The sequence below is a fragment of the Vicugna pacos genome, chromosome X, assembly GCF_048564905.1.
Source record: "Vicugna pacos chromosome X, VicPac4, whole genome shotgun sequence".
Lineage (NCBI taxonomy): Eukaryota > Metazoa > Chordata > Mammalia > Artiodactyla > Camelidae > Vicugna > Vicugna pacos.
In genome coordinates, this window is record NC_133023.1 from 98,274,220 (window position 1) to 98,288,947 (window position 14,728).

A 14,728-nucleotide genomic window follows, 5' to 3' on the forward strand; every position below is an offset into this window, starting at 1 on the left:
CACTTTGCCACAAAGATCCTTCCTAAAAAGAGAGTGGCCGATGAATTATGGAGCAGGAATGTAATAACGAAGGTAGAAATGTGTCCTGTTATCAGTCACACACATTCGAGCCCAGCCTGGGGCAGCACAGTCACCGGGACTATAAGCTCTGGGATCTCCTCATTCAACCAAGATTGCTTCATACAAAAGTTGACAATGCTCGCCTGAAAGCCATTATTGATATTCAACATTTTTTAAAATAGCCGAACAGACTAGACAATAAGGCACGACAGAAAACTTGGACAGGAGGCTGGCTTGGAGTCTGGCTTAAGAAAGAAACATACTATTAAAAGTAGGCAACAAACACACATTTCTGAATGTTTAATTTATTTGAAAATAAGAATCAACTCTACCATTCATTTAGTTTCCTCCTCTAAAGCAACAAAGACAAGCAGAACTCAATTTCGCTTGCTCGTTAAGGTATCTCTGCCGTCTTCCTCTTTCACATTGAAATTCCCCCGTGCAGAGACTCTATGATCCTCACTCGCTATTTGATGTGGCGGGGAGGGGGCTAAGAGATGCCTTGAAGGGCCTCTCAGAAGGGACGTGGAGCCCCTACAGTTGTCCCGGAGCCATCGTAAAATCATCCATTCAGTCTTTCATTCAGCAAATCTTTGTGGAGCAGCCACAACGTGCCACGGGAACGCAACAGTGAACAAGGTATCACTGTCCCCGCTGGGATCACCATTCGTCCCCGTTGGCCCAACACTGTCCTGGTTTTAGCACTGGAAATCCATGAATTCCTGACAAAGGTGGGTGGGTGAATTCTGGTGGCCTGAGTCCTGGTACCAGATCTGCTTCTTACTGATCTCCACCAGGACACGTTATTGAGCCCTAGTTTTCTCTTATAAATGGGGCAAAGAGTAGCTGCTTTGAGTGATTTTAAGATTAAATGAAGTTTGGTTACTGATTCTGTAGGAACTGCCTGCAACGACAACTGGCTGCAAAGCCAGCAACGGAAGAAGGAGATGTAGCAGTGGATGTCCCGTTGGCCCTGGAAATTGAAAGCCTGCTCTATGTTCTGCTGAATCAGAGTAGAACCTGCCAGAAATCTGGCTGCAATATCTGATATCTTGTTACTGGTGTTTAGATGAGGCAGGGTCTGAGGTCCACAGTGCTTTGTTGGGGAAAGGGACCGAACCCCAGGGAGAGGACCAGCTGGTAGCTTAACCACTTTGTCTGCTGGCAGGTGCAAAAAAAAAAAAAAAAAAAAAGAGCAAGTACCTTATTCTCAAAGGGGGGATTTGGGCTGAAGATGAAAGCATTTAAGTGAAACCAGGACGTGTAATCCCACATTAACCCTCACTCCTGCTGGGGGCTGGTTTTCACCTTTCTTTTTCAGGGGTCTCATAAAGGCTCTTTTATCTTTGCCAAGCTCTCTCTCCCTTCCCCGTACTTTATAACCTTATTTAACATTCTACAAGCATCTATTAGGCACACAGCATGTACCAGGGGCTGGGATGCTGAGAAGAAGCGGACTTTGTTCCTGTCCTCAAAGAACTGGCAGTCTAGTCAGAAATACACACACACACACACACACACACACACAGAGGTTTTAAAAAGTTTTTGATTCCTTTCTCTTCTCCACTGCTTTTTTTTTTTTTTTGGATGTAGCTCAAAGGTCTTCATTTTTCCCGGTCTTCAAATTTCTCCACCTCCCTGCCTTAATTAACTTTACCTCCCACCCCATGTGTACCATCTTGTCAGGAACAGCTGACCTCACAGGCACTACTGATGATGAATTTCCATGCATCATATTACAAACTAATGTGGCTTTTAAGATTGAACTTTATGGGTCCATACTAATACTGTAGGCCATCTTGTTAATAGTTGATAATAAAGCCATTTTTAGAGCTTGCTAGGGGAGAAGACTCTCGGTTCCCATTCCTGATATACAAAGGTGAGGGCAAATTTTCTACCTGCTTTGAATTGTTTGCAACAGGTAACCTCCTGCCCTGTCATCAGTAGACTACTAGGTCCCATACAGGCTTGGAAGAGTACAATGGCAGGAAACTTGGCAGTGTGCCTTTTGTTAATTCACCCTATTTGGTGACCTACTTTATTGGTGGGCCCCATGCTCGGCAAGGTGGAAACTATAACAGGAGGAGGAGGGGAACTAATTTTCAGAACCAGCCTGAGAACCAGGGCTAATGTAATTAGAGACCAGAATGGCATGGTTCTTGTGCCTTTCATGCCATTAACATGTTCCCTAAGCATACCATGCAGCGTCAAGGACTTTTCCTGTGTTGCTCATTTACTATCAAGGGGTGTAAGATCAAATCCTGCTCTAAAGGAGCTTACGATCGTGGGCTACCAAATGGGTCTGCAACCAAGAAACACAAGGTAGGTAGCACGTGAAGGCTGCTCAGAGAGGCACAGGCCAGGAGGTGCGGCTGGGTCCTGAGGAGGCAGGAAAGCATCAGGGGTGGGATGGGGGTCTCCATGGAGCCATCTGCTCAGTGGTAGAAGCAGGCATGGTGTCTGCAGATCACTGAGTAGCCTTGGTACTAGCAAACTAATGGGGTTTTTCACCCTCATTTCTTCTACACCTTCAGGAAAACCATACTGAGTCATGATCATCTTTTGCTTTTCAAATTGGCTGCCATGGTTATGGGCAGCTCATGAGCCTGTGTCCATCCTTGCTGTGTCCTATCTCATTGCTCACCATAATCTCTGTGTCAACTATACTTCAAATACAGGTTCGGGAAGTTCTTTTGTAACTTTTGGTTACACCCGTTTCGGTAGTGTTTCATCATTATAGAATGGCCATAATTTGAATTTTTTCTTCTTCCAAATACTCCATAAACTGGCAGTGGTGAAGGGCAAGGGCAGAAGTACAGGTGAAAATTACCTTCTTGATCACTTCTTCCATCACATCATAACCATAGCATTACTGCTATCTCATCTATGATGTCCTGGGCACTTTATACATCATTCCTAATTTTTACATCATCCGTACAAACTAGGTATCATTGCTTGAATTTTATTGATGAGTAAACCAAGGCACAGAGAAGTCATTAACTCGCCTGAGGTCACCCAACTAGCAGGTTTCCGAGCACAAACACTATCGATACACTGTTAGCAAAGTTCATAGAACAGACTCTTGGTTTGATGAGAGCTGGCCCTCCCCACTGTATTTTGGCTAACGTAGATTATTTAAGTCTATGTTTTTGTTCCTCTGTGGTGAGGAAACCTGGCGATTTTCCACGTTTGGTTTCAACTTTTCGAATTCCTTGGCAGCAGGTGCTTTGTCCTACTGCTAGTTTGGGTGTGCTCTCTTAGGTAAAGTTGTGTTTTGCCTTTTAGAAGAAATCCCTAAGTTGGCTACCCCTGCAGCTCGGATGTACTTCATTTCTCCTGCAGGTGCTGCAGATTGCCCAAGATCTCGGTGGCAGAGCCAGGTCTTGTGACTTTGCAGCCCATGGGTGCCTTTTCCCATGGGTGCCCCCACAGTCACACCCCTAAACCTAGATACCCTCTCAAATGTCATCTCTCTGTCCTAATTCCAGCCTGGGACGACGAGTAGCTGGGTTTTAGGATGGCTCTGCTCACAGTTGGAATCCGGGGTCAAAGAACATGCCGTTCTTCTCTCTCTGCCCTGCTCTTTGGTCAGTGTGAGTCTCAGCTCAGCCCCTTGGCTGGAGCCAGCATCCTGGGCCCATGTACAGGACAGTCTATGCCTCTGCGGGGACTAAAAGCATTCTTGCAGGCTGCTGTGTTTTGACTTGGGATAACTGCATTCTTTATGCCACCTCAGGGAAGAAACTGGAAAGGGGGAGAAATGTGCATGCATTTCTCTGTGGGTTCAGAAAAGTACCTGAGGCTGGTGATGTTGGAACATTGGAGACATTTCCTGTTTATTATGCTGGGGAGAGGAGTGGCCCAAAAAGAAAGGAGGGAAAAAGCATTTCGTGGCTTCATTTACCTCCTTCAGGTGCTTGAGATTCAGTGAGGACTGCGGAGGAGAGGCCATCATGAGGGCCCGGGGGCACTTGGTGCCCCCGGCATCAGCTGCTGGGGGCGGGCACACTCCCTCCAGCGCAGCCTGAGCCCACAGTCTGGGTGCAGCAGAAGGCCCATATTTAACCCTTTCTCAGCTCTTAGTATCTCAGTAATTGCTTTCCTTTTTTTCTCCTCCACCTGTTCACAGAAGACGTGGGGTCAGGAATTTTTAAGACCATTTCAGAGTGACCCTGAAATTGTGTGGTGTCTGGGGTCAGTCACCTCATGAAGCTGAGAGGAAGGACCACCTGTCTTCTGGGGAATTCCCAGGAACTGATTTCTCTTGATGAGATGCGGATAGGTGTGGTGCTCACACCTGCCCCTGTCCTGTATTTCCCCCTATCCCCTCTGGGATGAACACGGAATAACCAAGGTACTGGATAATTAAGAAGGAATCTCTCCTGCTCCCTTGGAGTTCAAAAAACAAGGACCTTGTTTCCATTCGGATTGTCCTCGAGACTTGGCCTATCCAGTCTACTCCGAATCTCTGCTTCACACGTAACGAGATAAGAATTGGACCAAACTTGCAATGGCTTCATTAGATGAATGTTTTTCGAGTGCCTACTGTGTGCTAGGCATCTTCTTGGGGGCCGGGGTACATAGTGAATGAAACAGTTAACCATCTTAGTCCTTGGAGAGCTTATTAGCCTCTAGTTGGGCAGAGACAGACAATAAACATTCGTCCAAATAAATTAGTAAAACATATGTTATTCCCCTTCATAGCAGCCCGAGAGTACAGAGAGATGCTGAATACCAACGCACAGTCGTTCCGGGCCTTGCCTGTGCCGCCAGGCTGCTCAGGCGCCTGAGCTCCCCTCTCTCCTTGGGTACCCATTGTTCCTCAGTGCACCACTACTTTTAGCTTTCAAACTTCTTGGCACAGTTTCTTGCTGAGACCATCACAGGTGACATGGGCTAGTGCTTTGTCATTCTGTGACATTCTGTATCATTCTGTGTATCACTGCCACCGCCACTGTGACTCTTGCTTACCGTGGAACCATGTTTTTTGTCCATACACTAGGCTGATCATTTACCTCTTCCCAGATTGAGGCGGGGGCCTTTTTTTGCAGCCAGCTGGGGCCTCATCTCCTCAGTCAGGTGTAGGGCTTCCCTTCCTTCTCCCCATCTTCTTGTGGCAGCTTCTGAGTTTGTCCCCTCTGGCCAGACTGCCACTTCTCCCTGCATCCCAGGTTCAACCCTCACCCGTCTGGGACATAGTAGGTATAGATAGTTCCCAGTCATGCTACTTTATAATTCTAGGTAGATATCCATGAACTTCTGTTGGTTCTTTTAAACATCATTCATTGTATTTTCTAAAAATAAAAAATAATGGATGTTCATGAATAGAACTTGGTGAATACAGGCAAATACAGAAAGGAAGACAATCACTGGTATTATGAACACCCAGAAATAACTAACTGGCGCCAGGTCCAGCTTCCAGGACATGCAACATCTGCCGTCGCACAGGGCTCAGTGCTTAGAAAGGCCCCACACTTGGCTTAATGCTCTACTGTTGCTGTCTTGACATTCTTAACCAGTTTTAAGCAAGGGGTCTCACATTTTCGTTTTGCACTGAGTCCTGCTAATTTTGTAGCTGGTCCTGCTTCCTCTTAACATTGCTGGTGTATCTCTTTTTGGTCCTTCCTCAATCCATTTGTTGGTTTTAAAAAGAGTTGGGATTACACCATTTGTATATTTCTGATGCCTGCTTTTTTCACTTAACATTGTAATGTTGCAAATGTTCCTATTTCATCAGCTATTATTTCAAAGCATTTTCAATTGATGAATGATATTCTCTTATTTAACTGTTTTCCTGTTATTCAACTTTTAGGTTGTTGGTTAATTCTTGGGATCCGGTTTCATGGGACGGTGCCTGGAACATTATAAGTGCTAAACAATGTTAGCTATTATTATGTGTCTATGGGCTCACAGACATTTTTGAAAAGAGGTATCAGTGATGTCTCAGGGATGGAATTCAATCTGCTCTCCAGGTTTCCTGTGTTTTCTGACATGATCCAGAAACTGGGCCACTGGGCTTCCTGTGCGGGGATCAGGAAGGCTTTGTTCCATCATACTGGGTGATGATATGCTACAGAAAGTTGAAGCCTGGAACGTTACATCTCAGAACTCAGATCTTGGTTTCCAGTTGTCATTCCTGATCCCTCCTCTCAACCCCCAACACAATTTTAAACACAATTCTTGTGGGGCCTTTGGAATTCAAATAAGTTCTAGAACTGGGCAGGTCCCTAGAAAGACTTGGAAACCCCTTACCTTGCAAATGAAGAATCTCTAGCCCAGAAGATAAAGGTTCAAAAGCTCTGTCTAATAGAATACAAACTCGTGGTTGCCAAGGGGGCGGGGGGTGGGAGGGACAGACTGGGAGTTCAAAATTGGTAGATACTGACATATACAGGCATATGCAGAATAGATAAACAAAATTATACTGTATAGCACAGGGAAATATATACAAGATCTTGTGGTAGCTCACAGCAAAAAAAATGTGACAATGAATACATGTATGTTCATGTATAACTGAAAAATTGTGCTCTACACTGGAATTTGACACAACATTGTAAAATGACCATAACTCAATAAAAAATGTTTAAAAAAAGAAAGCTCTGTCTATAACCATGGAGAGAGAGATGAGAGTTGAGTCTGATTCTCCACCCATTGGTGTTTCTCCTTCATCAGTATTCAGCAATGTTCAATCATCAGGGAGGAGTCGCACTGCCTTTCTTGAGTTAACCTCAGAGCTTCTTGAAAGTGCTAGATCTGTAAGGACACAGCACATGATGGTATTTTGAAGACGTGCTTGTGGCCTTGTTCTTTGTCCATGTTGCTGGGGAATCCAGGGTTGGGGTAGGGACAGGCAGGACAGCTGTTAAATTCACTCCTCCTGAATCGGCTTACTGCATCCCTTGTGCAGGACCGTGCTCCCACAGTACCTGCCGCATACGTGGACAAGGAAAAGGAGTCAGTTGTTCACTGGGCATTAAGATGCTCCAAATTTTCTCACTCCAAAATAGGCTTCAGCTGCAGAAGAAAGCAAAAAGGTGAAAAAAATAGATTGTTCTTGGCTTTGGATATTAGGACAATGGGTATTTTTTTTCTTTCTGCTCTTTGAAATTTTATGTTATTATAATGATCTTTCTTACTTTTATAGATGAAGAGATGTTTTAAGGGGGAAAAAAAAGTCAAGTGTGTTTGAGTGGCTTTGTTTTCTTTTCCCAGTAGGCATGGTAATGACGGCTAGGCAAGTGGCTTCCTTGACCCAGAGTCCTGGTCGGTCTCTCTGGCCTCCACAGCTCATAGACACACAGAGAAAGGACTGTTCAATGAAAGCAGTTGGCGTGTGGAATGTTGTACCCTCTCCAAAGCATTCTTATGCTCCCAGAAACCATTTTGTTGGCTCAGCCAGACGCTGGAAGAGGTGCAATTTATTTCCCCCAGTCATTTGAGTTATGGGGCCGCAGCTCTCCCCCCGTGCCCGCAGCTGTGTGAGAGGCTGGGCGTGTCCGTGGAACTTGTAACACTGCTCAGCGACTCCACTGGAAGTTGGCGGTTAGGAGAGGTGAGCGTCCAGCCCAGGCTCAGAAGGTTTGCTGACATTGAACCAAGCCTGCCTACCTGTGTGAATGAGGCAGTGGAACAGGGCCGGGCAGAGCATGGCATCACAGAAGCACGATGACAGCTGCAGCAAAATCGGCTGCCAACACAGAGACAGGACCCAGGCTCTGGGCTGGGGTTTGAGGGAAGGGATCTTTTCCTGCAGGAGGAGACATTGGAGCCCTGCCTTGTTCTCCTGGTGTCCAGACTGAAGGACTGAACAGGCCAAGATTGAGACTAAGGTTGGGGTTTCAGAATAGAGCTCCAGCTACAGGATCCATGGCAAGTCTAACGGTGACAGTGGGACAGAGGGCCAGTTCCTGACATAGGAGCATGAAGTCAGCGGGCCTGGCAGCAAGAGCTGACCTGATACCAAGACCCCCAGAGAGTAAATAGGGTGCCTTAAGGCCACCACGACTAGGGGCTGTGACACTGGTCCAGAGCTTTGAGCAGGGTTGAGTCTGCATGTGGGACAGTGGTTTGAGGAGGGGGCTGCTCGAGCAGAAAACTGGACAAGTCGTTACAGGTTTTCTGGAGGCGCAAGGGAGCCTGAGCTCCCGTGATGACAGGAAGTCACACGGGTCTTGAGAAGAGTCAGTTGTTCTGTTTCAGAAAATAATTCATCTTCCCATCAATCATTTTACATAGTTACATACAGATGCCTAATTCTGTCATTGATTGGTGTTTATACCCAATAATTAAATCCTCTAATTAGAACTGAGCTCCTTCTTTGCATAGTGCACATTCCTCTGAGGGTTAGTATGCTAGGCCACGTGGCCAGCTAGAAGTAAATACTATTTTATGGCAGTCTATGGAATAATAGGTTTGCCTAATATTAAAGGTTTTCTCTGAGTCCTTCAAAAGGCTCTCCATTCACAAATTCAAGGTAAACCTGTTTTCTTCAGCATAAAGCTTTACTCTTTGTTAGGCTTTAATAGACCAATGTGACCCTGAACCCCGGACTCTAAGTTTCCTTTATCTACGCTTCTGGCTGGGTTAACCATGGTGGAGGGAGATGGGGCGGGGGCGGGCAGGGAAAAGAGGGATGGAAGGAAGGAAAGAGGTACTGTGGTTCCAACAGGAAAAATCATTATGTGCAATGAGTTTTTCATACCTCCGTTTATGTAGCCTATATCAGGGCAAGAGTCCTGGGGAGCAGTGTAAGACGCACAATGACACATGAGATTCTGGGATCTTATTTCTAGCCCATCTACTCTTGCCCCCCCTTCCCCTCCCCCAACTCCTCTGAATGGAAGATGCCAAGGGCAGGTGGGCTGTGGGAGCTTCTATCTAGTCAGCGGCTGCCCCCAGTCCATTATCCTATAAAATGGCAGAAAAAGAGCTTAGAGGCCCTCTGGAGAAAGGAATCTTTTATGACAATATGTTTCTTCAAGCCAAGCAATGAAAAGAAGTTTAAGATTTCAATGGCAGCTTCCCTTGGAATAGAAAACACTTAAGCATTAGAATGAGGAGGTTTGGCACTGTCACGTTCAAGCTGTGCAACTTAGGGCAGGCCTGATGACCTCTCTGGGCCTTAGTTGTAGCAGAATGTTGCTTCTGATAGCTGGCTCACTGTGAGTTTGATGAGATGACATAAGAAAAGGCCAGCATAGCACCCAGCACACAGTAGGCACTCAGCGATTGTTTTCCTGTTTGTAACGTGGTCATGGATTGAAGTTTCGGCCCTGAGACAGTTCCCGTCCTTACAGGGCTGTGGCAGGACCAGGTGGGACTTGACTTTAGAAAATGCATGGGCAGAGCTGGGTAGACAAAAGCCCCTTTTCAGCTTCTGCCTCAAGATGACCACGTTCCATATGGCTTCACCTGCTGCGCACTGTTCTAATTGCAATCAGAATGGATCTCATTAGGGTTACAATGGCCCAGGAAAATGAAGAGTGGTTACCATGGCCCACTCCCCGGGCCTCCCAGCCGCACAGTCAGAAAAGAAGCAGAGTCGAAAATGTTTCCTGTAATTACAGTGCCCAACACGGCACCCTAAGGATTTTGGGAGCTTAATAAATAGGCTTTGAGAATTTTCCTTTCTATCTGTCAAGTGTTTATTACAAATAAGTGGGGGTCTGATTCAATGGCCATGTATATACCCCGCCTGCCAGAAACACGTACACACAAGCTTGGTGTAAGGGGGCCGGGCCAGTGTGAACGGGAGCAGGGAGCTGTGTCTGCATGTTCCCCGTGTGGATGTATAAGTTCCTAGCTGAAGGAAATGAGTTAGCCTCTATTTCTGATGGGCTCATAGCAGTGTTTGGCACACAGTAAGCATCATCAGGTGTTTGCCAAGTGATTAAAAAATAAACCCAACTGTACTCCGTGTGTGAGTCAATTACAAATGGACGCTTTCTCAGTTTTGGGGAGGGAGGGAGGGATGGGAGCAGGCACAATCATTTGTATTGAGGGGCTTTCTAACTTTGTCAGATCGTTCGGAGAGAGCAAAGTGGGTGTGGCTCACCTTACTCTTCACTGAGCAGTGGTTTGGTCCTGGGGCCATTTGCCTTTATATAAGTTTGGTTTGTTTTCTGGGCAATAGATCTGCAATGTGGGTCTCTACAACCAAGTGAAAGCGATGCCTTTCGGCTAGGGGCCGTGCAGTTTGCCTAAATAATGACTGAGGAGAAGGAACGTAGCACGTGATTTAGTCAATCAGAATTTAGTCTGGAAAAGCAGCAAACTCACAGAGCAATAGCGCAAATATGATTTAAGCAAGATTTAACATCATGTGTGCATATTTAATGGAAAGGACAATAGAAATGTACATGCATATACATTTTTATAGCCAGTCTCTACAGTCTAACTGTCTATCTAGCAAAAGAAATTACTTAGATGATTAAACTATGACCATGTAAAAATTTTGCCTCATCTAAGTAGTGTTCCTGACCAGGATTAAGTAAAAAATGCCCTTCACTCACCCTGAAATTTATTGGAGGCTGAAATCTTGTGCTGCTGTGCTCGGCTCTTGTTCGGGCTCCATCCTGGGTGTTAATCACTGCTTTAGCAATAGAAGCCCTTATGGTACCTCTGCCTGGCTTTACTTTTCACAGAAAGGCCTTAATTTGCTTGCTCAGCTCTTTCCTTTCATTCTTAGCACTGCCTGTGCTTCCCGCCTCCTCCTGTTGTGTTTCATTTTTGTCCCAGGAAGAGATGGCTTTTCATTTCTCTGTGGGTAGTGATGTCCTGGATGGGCCCATCTGCGTGCGGAGCTCTGGAATTCTGTCATGTGGAGGCAGATCCCTAGGGTCCCTTTATATGAGGGTCCCTAAGCCCCCAGGGAGAAGCAATAGAGGGGCTTTCGGCATTGATACTTGTGTTCCAAGGACACTGAGATTAATCCCCCTGCCATTCATCTTGCCGTTCACAAAGGAGGGGTAAGGGGTGCAGGGGTTCCTCAGGAAGTCAAGGAAGTCAGACAGAAGGGAGAGAACTGAAGGGCCCCAGAGCCATACGGGGCCCTGGTAGAGAGCTGATCGGTAGAGATGGCATAGCCCATGAGGAGGCACAAGGAGGTAGATACTCCTAGCCTGGCTGTGTGGCATCACGTCCTCCTGGGCATAAAGAAATGTCCATCTGAAGAGGCTATGGCCATTTCTGAGCCAAACCTCCTAAAGTCAATTGAGACAGCTATCCTACAGGAAAGGAAAAAGTCCGCTTCCACGTGGAGCAAGACGAGAGATAACTCTGGGTGGATAACTATGTGGTTCCCAAGGGAGCAGAATCAGAGTCCGTTATGGTTGTAGCAGTGGAAGTGGTGGGAATGGCAGCGCTATCAAGCAGACCGTTGCTAGTCCTAAGCCTGAACTAAGAACAGCTATGCAGTCCAGAGGAAAGCATTTAAGCAGCAGAGAGCTGGTGGAGTAGAAGAGTGGGTCCAAAGCCGTGATGGGAGGCCACCTTTAACAAAATTTCATTGAGCACCTATTATTTGCCAAGCATTGTATTAGGCCCTGTTCCATCAAATCTTGAGGCACATTATATTTAGGTGACCCATTTTGGAGATGCTAAGATTGCTCAGTTGGTTCAGACAGTGACAGCCTGCATCCATCTGTTATAAGGTTCCCTAACAAAGATTTAAGCAGCCAAAGCTAATCTTTGCTTGGGAGTGGGCTAACTCATTCCTTTAAAAGCCTGTCCTACCAGGACAAGATGGTACCCTGGCCTGTGTGGCCACTGGGCTAATAGTAGGGACACTTAAAAAAACATATCCATAGTGCCATTTCATATATAATAGAGTAATTACTACTTCCTTAATAATATTATACACTCCATGTTCACATTTCACGGACTGTATAAAAAATGTTTTGTTTTGTTTTTACATTTGGTTTCTTAGAATCAGTTTCCAAAGTCTACACATTGCATTTGGTTGCTATGTCTTTTAAGTTTTTTTCTCTCTCTCTTTTTATTATAACATCACCCCCACACACACACACACACTCCATTTTTTAAAATGCTGTTTATTTTTTGAAGAAACCAGCTTATTTTTTTCTTTAGAACTTCCCACATATTGGATTTGGCTGACTATATCAGTTGGTGTTATGTTACTGGCTTCTCTAGATCCCATATTTCCTGTAACTAGATAGATATAGAGGCTTGCTTAGATTTGACTTTATACTTATTATTTGGCAAAACTATTTCATAGTTGGTACTGTATATTTCCTGTTTCGTATAATTATCAGGAGACACATATTGTTTGGTTGTCCAACTTTAAGTGGTGTAGAGATTCATCAGTAACATAGGTGCTGGTAGCTCAATCCATCAGTTATAAATTTTCGTGTCAATATTTCACTGCATGGGTTGATAATTGGTGATGATCACCTCCTAGGTCCATTATTTCACAAGGGCTGTGAAGTGGTAATTTTCAAAGTCTATCATCCTTTTTGCATTTATTAGCGGGAATTTTTCCACAAAGAAGGACTTCTTCTTATCAACTATCAGGTTATCTGGAAATCAAGTTCATGATAGATGCTTCATTCTTTCCCTTTATTTAACAATTATCAAACTAATGCATAGGTACCCTAGTAAACGCCAATGGTGAGAATGAGATTTTAAAAAGTATTATGGATTCATGGATTTGTTAATAATCACTATTTTCCAACCCATTGAAGTCATTATTTTTTGATGCTCAAATTATCTCATTTTTGAACAGCAGGAGCCCCATAAATTCTATTTTTGGTTCGTTTTTGACAGATCTTATTAGTATTTGATAGCTTCCTTGTTTACAGGCAAAACAAGATGTTACAGACTCATCTTGAACATTTATTACTCTAGTTTAAGATCAGTCATTTCTCCAAGGAGACTTGGCTCCTCCAGGGGGCATATGCTATTCTGAGACCAGTATCTGAGTGTTAGGGATGCTCACTGCTACTAGGTTGTCATTATTTTTCAGCCTTTCCAGGGAGCAAAAATAGCAACTGTGTGGTTTTTAGAAAGAGGAAAATAAATCATGAGTTCATAGTGGGGTTTCCAATTCGAACCAAGGATTACAGGGTTTTCAATTAATTCCTTTGCTTTTTTATTCATATTTCTTTGCTATCTTCTCTGTGGTATTATATGTGTGAGTGTGAGCATATAGGTGTGTGTATGTATATCTGTATGTTTCAAAATAATGCTACCAATATTACTACAATGTGACTAGTGAATCAAATTTTCTTCCTATTTATCCTGTTTGGCTTTCACTTAGCATCTTGGATCTGTAAATTTATGTCTTTACTATATTTGGGAGAATTTCGGCCATTATTCCTCGAACATTCTTTGTGCCACATTCTCTCTCTTTTTCTCCTTTTGGAACTGCAGTTACACTTGTGTTGGAATTTTTAAATATATAGTTTGATCCATAGGTCCCTGAAGTTCTATTCATTTTTTAAAATATCTTTACTCTGTGTTCTTCAGATTTGATAATTCCCATTGATCTGCCTTCAAGTTCACCGAATCTTTTCTCTGTTATGTCCATTCTACTGTAAGCCTATCTAGTGCTTTTTAAATTTTCAGATATTGTATTTGCAGCTCTAGAATTTACACTTGATTCTCTTTTGTAGTTTCTATTTCTCTGCTGAGATTTTCTGTCTTCTCTGTCCTTTACTAGTGCTAATAGTTGCTTTAAAATTCTTACCTAATGATCTCAACATCTGAGTCATTTTGGAGCCAGTGTCCATTGATACTGTTTTCTCCTGAGAATGGGTCATATTTCCTTCTGGCTGGCATGTTTTCTGTTGTATAATCTGCAGCTGTTCTCATCATATCTGTTATCTTTTCTTTTCCTGGGTACTTTTAAGATTTTTAATTATGACTGATTTTCAGCAATTTGATTTTGATGTACCTTGGTCTGGTTTTCATTGTGTATATCCTGTTTGAGATTCTTTGAGCCTTTCAATCTGTGGCTTAGAGTTTCTATTAAAGTTTTTAAATTTGGGGCCATTTTTTCCCCTCAAATATCTTTTTTTTTTCCTCTATCATCCTCAATGAGGACTCTTCACTCTGGTTGTTTAGAAATCCAATGACTGTCCAGTCTTGATGAATTCTGGAAGTTCTTTGGCTTTTAGTTACTAATCATTCTTACCGTTTCTCCCAATGTAGAGTTCTGAAGCTGTTTCCTGGGTAATTCTCTCTTCTCTAGTACTCTGTCCCATAAATTCCAACTGCTTCAACCTCCTTGAACTCTGATTTCTGTCAAGAATTCTGAAGTCAACAAACCTTCCATGTTCTGCTTACATTCCTCTCCACCCAGCACTCCACTGTGGTCCACAAATTACAGCCTGATTTATTGCAGGGTTTGGCAGACCATGGCCACCCAACGGATTGCCTATTTTTGCCCATTTGTTTACATAATGTGTATGACGGCTTTTGTGTTACTCAGCAGAGTTGAATAGTTCCATAGTGACAGGGATAATATGGCTCACAAAATCTAAAACATTTACTATCTGACCCTTTACAGAAAAAGTTTGGTGACCCCTGGTTTATTGTTTCACTGATTGTCTAAACTTAGGAAAGTGATGAAGAAAATATTAGTAGCACAATGACATTTAAAAGTATATCGGGTCTGTAGCTGTGATATTATGAATAGCACAAAAATTTC